We start from the raw sequence: 10399 nt of genomic DNA on the forward strand, positions 1-10399 counted from the left end.
CCTCTCCTGACATGTCTGTTTTATTAAACACATGGATTCCCCAGTTAATAACAATTCTGGAGCATCTATTCTTATGTCTCTATGTTGTACCATTGCTTTATTATTCCTGATAGAAGTCATGGATGAATTGCTAGCCATTTGCAATGTAGGTCCAGATGGGGGTTACCAGTTTGGAGGTTTATCCCTGCACAGTCTGACACTAGCAGCGCTGATTAGATAGAGTGAGACTATGCAGGGACCGCCCCCCCCCCCCCAACTGGTTACTACACCTCTGTACCCTTACTGCAGATAGCAGCAGAACGGCCATGTGATGGATGTGAGATCACAGGTCAAACATGAGACCATAGAGCTGTTATGAGTGCTGTGGCCCCTTCCAACAGCTGATCGATAGAGGAGCCATGCTAGGAGTCGGACCCTCACTGATCTGATATTGTTGACCTAACTGAGGATGTCATCAGGAAAAATCTCTTAAAGGTAGGGTTGAAAATAGTGGTGATCTCAGTCCTTATGCTCATGAGGCTCACTAAGGTCATTTTCATATGGAGTCAATAAGCTAAAATCTGTATATTTTAAGAGTACTCAAGAGGAAAGCCATGCAAACACAGACAAAACTCAGACCAGATGTTTTCCTTTGTCAGGTATGATCCAAAGCAGTTATCCCAACCACTAAGCCACCAAGCTACCCCATAAATCAATTCATTAGGATTCAAGTTCAAGGTGTTCTAACCTGGTCTTCCCCAAAGACACCATAATCCATAGAGAAGTATAGTAGGTCATCAGTATAAAACACTCAGAAAACCACTTTAAAGGGGTTGTCCCATGAAAAATATGTGACAGTTTTCAAACCGGCAACTGGATCTGACTACCTTTGTAATTGGATGTAATTAAAAATATATTATAGCTACTGAGTAATTCCATGAAATCTATCTGTATAGCGCCACCTGCTGTTTGCTCTTTTTCTAATTTCTCTGTCCTGCTCACTGAGATGGAAGCACATGCTAAGTTCCATCCTTCAACTGAGCTATGAAGGGGGAGATCTCTAGATCCATGTGTGGGGCTGGTTCTTGCTTTGTTAGAGGTTGTCATATAGTAGATTTTGTATGATTTTTATTTTTGACAGGTGCCATTGTCATAGGATCATTAATGGTATTCCCTTCACCTGTCAGTAGTTTTAATGCCGCAGGTATTGCCTGTGCCTTTATATAGGAAAATATGAAACTACTGTAAATCCCCAATTCCTGATCCATCTATGATACCGTATTAGTAGTATATTTTTGCATTTTCTTAGATCAAACATCTCAGTATATTTAGGACATTTACTGTGTGGCGGCTCATCTATTCTTCCCTTCTGCAACCAATTTTAATATAGAATCCAAGTGCCTTCACATTATCCAACTAGGCTGAAAATTTATGACATGTCAGAATATAATTTGTGAGCTGTATCTCAAAGAATACAGAAACCTCATCAAAATATTGAGTTCTGTATTATTTCATATTCCCCGATCCTTTCAATCTGTCTCAGTCAATCAAAGTTGGAAAGTTTTTTATCTTTATGAGCATTAACTGTGCAAGTAGAGCGATGAATGTGTCCATTGCTGTGTTCCCAGCCAGGCTCTGGAGCCCTTTATTCTCATCAGCCCTGCCGTATGCTATTATCCAGAACATTTATAAAATCCTGTCGGTGAATTAAAATTACCAAAAAAACAAGAGACCTTTGCACTATTATACTATACCTATTCTAAGCGTTACTTCTTTACTTTACAGACGCCCAATGTAAATTTACTGCCTCTGACTCCATTGTGAATGTTTGATATAAACAGCGTAAAATGTCACTTTATGGATTTTCTTTGGTCAGTTTTTGTAAATGTTAAATCTTCCATGTTGGCTTTTAGTATTATGTGTAGAAGACAAGTTTTCCGTTGTTTTTACATACAGCCACCAGGGCATGATATGTCAATATACATTAGTTGGCTTCCTGTGGCCACCACTAGGGGGTGCTCACTGAAGACATATGTATACAGCTCTCATTAAACCTTTGAAGACACAGCCTATTTTTATTTTGTCATTTTTGTTTTTTACTCCCCACCTTCCAAGAACCATTATTTTCGTTTTCTAAACTAAAAAATGAATAGACCAATGATGGGGCATTTCCTGATAGTTCAATGTAACAGTATAATGGAGAGTTAACATCCCCGTTTCATTTTCCAAAAACAAATTTTTGTAAAAAATGGATCCTGTAAAAAAAATTGATCTTTTTTATTTTTTTACATGATTGATTTAACTCGTTTTCTTGTTTTTTTTGTTCTTCTGATGGATCAGAAGAACAGAAAATGAATCAGAGATGTGAATCCTCCCTAACGGTGATAGCCCTTTAGCATGTAGCAACAGAGGATAATGGACTATACAGTTGATAAATATATGGGTTATATTTATTTCCTGTTTTTGTGTATGGTCATAAATTAATAAAAGCACTTTTTTGATACTACAATTTTGGTTGTGGACGATATTTTTTGTGGGTGACCTTCACCCCTTACCCATTATTAATTATTTTCGGGACTATATTATGCATCAATGGTCTAAATAGTCTGACATTTCCAGTAACTTCAACTATTCTACTAATTTTCCACACAGTTCGGGCTCATGCACGGCACCGTATGTATTTTGCAGTCCGCAAAAAATGGATCCGCGAAAAATATGGATGACATCCGTGTGAATTCTGTATTTTGCAGAACGGAGCAGCTGGCCCCTAATAGAGCAGTACTATCCTTGTCCGTAATGCGGACAATAATAGAACATGTTCTATTTTTTTGCGGAACAGAAATACGGACATACGGAAACTAAATGGACACGGAGTAACTTCCGTTTTTTTTTGCGGACCCATTGAAGTGAATGGTTCCGCATACGGTCTGCAAAAAAAACAACGAACGGACACGGAAATAAAATAAGTTTGTGTGCATGAGGCCTTAGTAGGACATAGGAATGAGAAGCCCAAAAGGATGGAAACAAATGAGTCTCCTGCTGTAATGAAAGACAAAAAATACATATCACGCATTGATCAATGTGATATTTTACAGTCATATGTTCCAAAAGAAAAATCTGTTTTTGCCACCGCAGAGTAATTACCTGAAGGTGGGCAGACACAGCAGAATTAAATCCAGCAGATGGTGTGACTCACTATTCAGTGGTGACCTTCTAACGTTAGAGGCCACAGGTAGAAGTAATTTGATATAGTTAGTTAACCGAGCATCATGACAAGTTAGCATAAAATGCGTCAGGACAACTGAGCATCATTAGAAGAGAACGTGACATTTCAGAGTTATGGTGGCATTGAGTCTAATTTATGAAAGTTTTATAAAAGTATGTTTTTTCCAAGAATGCAAAGTCTTCTTAAAGGTAGCCATATTACCCTGGGTTAAGCCTAAGGTCCATGTCTTTCCAATGGGAAGTGACACACTGTGGCTCATCTCCTGTGAGAACATGAGACTGAAATTCATCGTGCTCGATCCTTCTTTTCTCCAAAAACATGTGTCGGGGCAGAGTCGGCACACCCTCATACACATAGCATAGTCGGACCATCCCTCTGAAATTGGTAGGTTCAGCAAAAGTTGCTCTTTTATATTTGGGCACCTTAACAGTCAGTATGCAAATAACATTATAAGAAAATCTCTACGTTACTTAAAGAAAGTTGCCATTTTGCAGCCAGAATTTTGCGTAGATACTGCACCAAAAGCCGCTGGCCAGCTGCACGGAATCTGCCTCCCATTGCTTTCAATGGGAGGCCGTGGTTTATGGCCAGGCTGCTGGGTGCACTATTCCTGTCTTTTTGGCATCTCTATGTGTACTCCCTGTGTACTATGACATCACAGTGTGCACTCTCCCTGTACTGTGACATCACTGTGTGTGCAGTCTCCCTGTACTGTGACATCACTGTGTGCACTCTCCCTGTACTGTGACATCACTGTGTGTGCACTCTCCCTGTACTGTGACATCACTGTGTGCACTCTCCCTGTACTGTGACATCACTGTGTGTGCACTCTCCCTGTACTGTGACATCACTGTGTGTGCACTCTCCCTGTACTGTGACATCACTGTGTGCACTCTACCTGTACTGTGACATCACTGTGTGCACTCTACCTATACTGTAACAGAACTGTGTGTGCACTCTCCCTGTACTGTGACAGAACTGTGTGTGCACTCTCCCTGTACTGTGACATCACTGTGTGAACTATTCTTGTCTTTTGACATCTCTATGTTTACTCCCTGTCTTCTATGACATCACAGTGTGCACTCTCCCTGTACTGGGACATGACTGGGTGCACTATTACCATATTGTGACATCACTGTGTGCGCGATCCCTATATTGACATCACTGTGTGCACTCTCCCTGTACTGTGACATCACTGTGTGCACTCTCCCTGTACTGTGACATCACTGTGTGCACTCTCCCTGTACTGTGACATCACTGTGTGTGCACTCTCCCTGTACTGTGACATCACTGTGTGAACTATTCTTGTCTTTTGACATCTCTATGTGTACTCCCTGTGTACTATGACATCACAGTGTGCACTCTCCCTGTACTGGTACATGACTGGGTGCACTATTCCCATATTGTGACATCACTGTGTGCGCGATCCCTATATTGTGACATCTCTGTGTGCACTCTCCCTGTACTGTGACATCACTGAATGCACTATCCAAGTACTGTGACACCACTGTGGGCCCTATCCCTATACTGTGATATTTCTGTACGGTCCCCATACTGAGACATCACTATGTGCATTATTTCTTTGTAATTGGAAGACCAAAAGTTGTAAGCCTTTTATATTCTGAAATTACTGCTGAAGGTGGCCATGGCAGTACTGTATGTGGCCCATTCCAAGTTTTGCTTTGGAGCTTCATGATTTCTTGTCACGGGCATGTATACCCTTTGTACACAGTCACATACCCTAAGTCAGGGATGCTCAACCTGCGGTCCTCCCGTTGTTGTAAAACTACAACTCCCACCATGCCCTGATGTAGGCTGATAGCTGTAGGCTGTCCGAGCATGCTGGGAGTTGTGGTTTTGCAACAGCTGGAGGGCCACAGGTTGGGCAACCCTGCCTTAAGTCGTAAAGCTTCTCATTTGATCAATGTCTACTTTATGCTTCACAATATTATTTTTATACATTATAACATTTGTCATCTAGTACTATTGGAGGACTATTTCTATAAATGTATTAGTCTAGCTTCTACTGACTTTTAGTCTCAGTCAGTCTTAGAGCAATTGGCAAACAAAACCCTGCAGTCGGTCATATCATGTCCCAAGGCCTTTGCCAGAGCTCATTATAATATTACATAATAAATGTTTGATAAAGGAGAAAAAACATTGTGACATTTATGCTGTCTTCGGCTCATCCAGGTAATGCTGCACAAGAATATTTTTGGCCCGACTTCCATATTAAAATTACCTATTCTTATAATCCTTTGGTTATTTCCAATTTGTAGAAAAGCGTTTTGTCAAACCTTATCCGTGAGATCTTAAAAATATAGGAGCTATAATAATTAGAGGTAGACGATGCCCAAAAAAAGTGGCGTCCAAGTCCCCAAATCACTTCAGGTGGATGAATGGCAATAACTGGTGCAAAGAAAACTCGAGTTAGGTTAAAATAAGGGATCACCTATGTGACCTGGTCCTGTTTCCACCTATAGAGGAATACCTGTATGTGCTTGTGGTTAAAGACTACTCATCGCCTTCAAACTGATCATTTTTTTAAATGATTCTTGGACTTTTCTTTGAATTTTACACAGTATCACATCTCAATCCTGTTGCCGATCCTATTACTTTTCAGTATTCCTTGCTCATTTTCTTACCTTCATTGGCATCTTCTGCTATTGACCTTAAAGAGCTCCTGTCAGCAGGATCAACCCCATTGAATCAGGCATACTACCTGGTAGAGTTGATGCTGATGATTAAAATGATATCTGACTTGTAAAAATCGGTTGCGGCATTGCTGAGAAAAAAGACTTTTATTCTTCATGCAGTTGAAGACTTCAGTGCACTGAGGGGCGGGGCCAGCACTAGAAAGCTGAGGCGCACAGAGGGTCGTGACTCCGCCTATCTGTGCACTGAAGCCCTCATTGGCATAAAGAATAAAAGTCATTTTTTCTCAGGAATGCCACAACCGATTTTCACAAGACAGGTATCATTTAACGCAGCAAGATTAACCCTACCAGGTAGTATGCTTGGTTTAGTAGGGTTGATCATGCTCACGGGTGCTCTTTGTCTGATGTGTGGGTGTGATGTCTGACCTCAGCAGCCATTTTGGAGAGTTATCCAAACTCCATAGTTAATTCCATGAACCAGCCTATAGAAGGAAAAATTGCAGAGGAACCAGGAGGGGAGTGAGAATATTGGCAAAGGAAGGAAACAAGTCCACAAGCTGAACATACTACCTGTGTGTCTCCACTTAATATTGTCACATATCAGGCCGTTCAGGAGCATCAGAAAATTTGAGTGTTCGTGTCTGCAAAAGGAGCAAGCTTCTAACGTTGTGTCCGGACATTACTAAGGCAACACATCACGTGACTCAGCCCGATCACGTGGAACAACACGTAATACGTGACACGCCATCAACGGACCTACCAAATACAGCCGGCTCACTATAGCACGCTATACAAAAGTCTCCAGGACCAGTAAAGTACCGCAGTATTCACTGCCATCTCTATGTGGAACTAATTCCGCCATATAATAATGTACTAACATCTTATAACAATTGTGCTACACATACACCTGTCCATTTTTTTCCCTTAATCCTAGGACATGCGGGACATCCAATGGACTGACTAACCAAGTCAATTACGTTTACACAGACTCCATTTTTAACTGGGATTTCCATAGCGCTCCACGCTACCATCAGGGACGTATTCATTTTTTTCTAACCCTTTCAATAAATGTAACATTCTGAGAAAGAACTGTCCAGGTTAGTGTTGAGATGCATGTTCTTCTATTGTTATAAAAGTGTACTAAGTATTAGTACACTAAGATAAATGGATAATTAGTACACTAAGATAAAGACACATAGATAAATGGACAGATTTATTTAGGTCATAGATAGTGTTATGTTGGTGATCTGTGCCTGCCGCTGTCCCACAGCCATTGCACCTCTCACCCTCCTTCTCTGGTCCCGCTGCTCCCACATGTCTCCTGTCTGCAGGCCACAGCCTGCTCCTGCCAGCATACGTCCCCTTCTGTCTCTAGAGCGCAGAGTGTATGCTCTTGCTGATTTGTTCTGTCCTATGGCTGACCATCTGTGGGTTTATAAGGTACCTTGCCCTGGGAAAAGATGCCTGAGTTGTAGGTTTTCTAGTTGATAGTAACCAGTGAAGGTGTGCCATTCTGTTTGTCTGTGTCCTAACCTCTGCCTGTTTACTTACTCTGAACCTCTGCTGTCTGTCCTGACCTGTGCCTTTTCACCATATTGATCCTGTATCCTGACTATAAGTATTGCCTTGCTCTAGCGTCTCTGATCCCCATGAGTCAACTGCCAATTACCCCAGACTATTCCAAGAATTAACAGCCTGGTGGCTCCTCTGCAGCAATGGCCAGATCCCTGTATAGTTAAAGGGTGAAAACCAGGGGACCACCAGGGTAATAACCTTAGGTCTAGCCCAAAGTCAAACCGGTAGGTTGGGACAGTGGGTCCACACTCACTGCCTGTAACAGATAAATAGATAGATACTGAAGCTAGATAGACAATAGAGATAGGCATGATAGAGACAAGATTAATACCGTTCTAACTTTAGCACACCGGATCCAAGTTATGATGAAATAAGTGCTTTGAACCTTGAATGAAGACCTGCTCGCCTGGCAATGATTTATTATTCTGGGTGATGTGTCATAACGGTACAGCGATGATCATGTCGCCGCTTACGCAGCGCAAGAAAAAAGATGCCTGCCATCATGTGTGAAGCAAATACGCCACATGGATTTCTGTTAATGAGGTAACCTGTCAGGAATTTTTGGAGCATAACAATAGCATCGAATTGCAACCTAGAGTATAACGGAGGAAATCCAATAAGAGCAAGTAAGGTAAAAAAGACAATTCTTCTGTTCCGGGAAATGGCTTTACTTATGGATACCTAAGCTGGACTAAAATAAATTTAATTGGGGGAAAAAACGTCCGACATTTCGTTTCGATTTTGGAGAGGAAAAAAAGTTTTATAAAATAAAAGAGTAAAATTGTAAAACTCAAGAGAGCGTGTGAACTGCGGTCATGCAGCATCACTTATGCAGTTGTCTTTTCGACTAGGAAATCTATATTGTTAGCAGAGTAATTGACGACCTCCAAGGCGTTCAAAACAAGAACATCTGTAGAGGGAAGGTGCTAACGGGAAAGCTGCGGGCTTTTTCTTAATGCATTGTCTTGTGCTATGTTCCAATATTTCTAAGCAATCCTGAGGTCACTGTAGGTAGGTCCATTGTTATTTATGGATATAACAAGCTGGTGATATTGCTCATTCCCCAGTGGGGGGGTAAAAACATAAGGTATAAATTGGGTGATGTGCTTCAATATGAAGGTCAGAGGGAAAATCACTGGATTTCTACCTACACAGTGCTTGTTATTTCGTAAAATTAGGTTTTGCACCAACTTCTTGATTTCTTATGTGCTCAAACATAAATATAGATTCAACAAGTATACCAAATAACAGTAAAATGTTGCAAAAAATTGGATACTTTTTATGGTCTGAAGAGGAAAATGGCAGCATTGAAATGAATAAAGTGGGCAAATAATTGGCTATGGGTGATTTGCAACCATTAAATATTGGCTTGATAGGATACACCTAAAAGGCAAAATAAGGCAACTTTGCAACTGATGTTTACCTGTTTATGCAAACAGCTCCTATGCGGTCCTACGTGTCTCCATGGTTACAGACTACAATCCCTGTGGGTAGTCGGATTCTACATTCATGCTTCTATATTTCTATCTGAACCCTGATTAAAACAGTGATCTGAGGATCCATTCCCCTGGGTGCCTTGATTGACAGAGCCAAGCAGGGAGGGGTTGGCCACAGAAAGGAGCGGAGCTTGGATACAAGAGCAATGGTGACTCCATCATTGTACCAAAGGCCTAATTTGCATATAAAGAAAAAGTATAATGTGAGGACGGAGCCTAAAATCAACAAAAGAAAAACTGTTTAATCAAGGGAACCACAACTATGTGTGCATGCAAACAACTGGATAAAAAGGTCAAAGGTGAAAGATTTTTGAAATAGCTGATAGATGGTCCTCACATTTAATGGCTTTAAAGGTCCCTTTTTCTGCCTCTGGCACAAGAAGAATGGTGATTTACTATCCTAACTCATAAAAGAGTACTTCTGCAGGTTTAAGGAGTGAAAAATATATTTTAGTGTTTACTCTGCAGAGCAACTACTCAATATAGGAGCAACTTCTCAACATAGGAGACTACAGTGCTCCGTCCATTTCACCGATTGGCAGCTCTGCAAATCCCACCAAACAACCTTCCTTATCTCAGCTTAATGGACCATCTTTGATGGTCAAATGGAGGGGTGAGCTATTGGGGTTAACAAGTCACCCCTACCTTTTTAGATTTTGAGTAGAGAACAGGTCATGTTTTACATTTTGATGCAAAGGTTTTCGATTGTAGTTCTACTCGTGACCTTGACTACCTCTATTGCAGACATTGTAGGTGCCCAGCTGTTGAGTGACACTAACTCCACCATAAAAAAAAACATCTGAGGTGGGTATGGAACTTGCAGTCACACCTGGACCTTTGGGTTCCGAAAATGTGTACCCCACGTGTAGTTGGAGTCCCTGTTACAGATTTTCCACTGGGGCCTAGGAGCTTTATGTTACGTGTTTGTTATCTGAAGATGATGGAAAAAGAATAAGAAGAAAGAAGATGCCATGTAATGGAAGAAAAAGATAATTTTAAAGCCTTTTCACTTCTTAAAGCAGCTGGTTGCCATGGGTCCCTGACTGCAAAAAAAAAAATCATGAAAAACTATATAAAGCAGAGGGTAGACACTGACAACAGTATTATAACTGCCAGCGGGGTGCTACCCATAAACCAACTAATTCATGGCTCTTATCCATTGATGTACCAACCCACCAGTGATTGTGAGACATGGGTGGAAAGAAGCATGCAATCTTATGAACAGTATGAGGCATTATTATTTTTTAAGGTAGCAGCTACACAGATTGCACATGTAGTATATATGCCAAAAAATTGCAAAAACTATGGATAAACCTGTCATGTGTGAGGTGTCCCATCAAGATGTATGAAGGCATCTTAGTGGTGACAACTTTCTATGGTCTATTTATATATTGGCCTCATACTGTGAATGGCAGATCACGTCTCACACAAGAGGGTCTCATCTCCCCTTGCTCAGTCACATAGGT

This window comes from Bufo bufo, chromosome 11, assembly GCF_905171765.1.
Source record: "Bufo bufo chromosome 11, aBufBuf1.1, whole genome shotgun sequence".
Taxonomy (NCBI): Eukaryota; Metazoa; Chordata; class Amphibia; order Anura; family Bufonidae; genus Bufo; species Bufo bufo.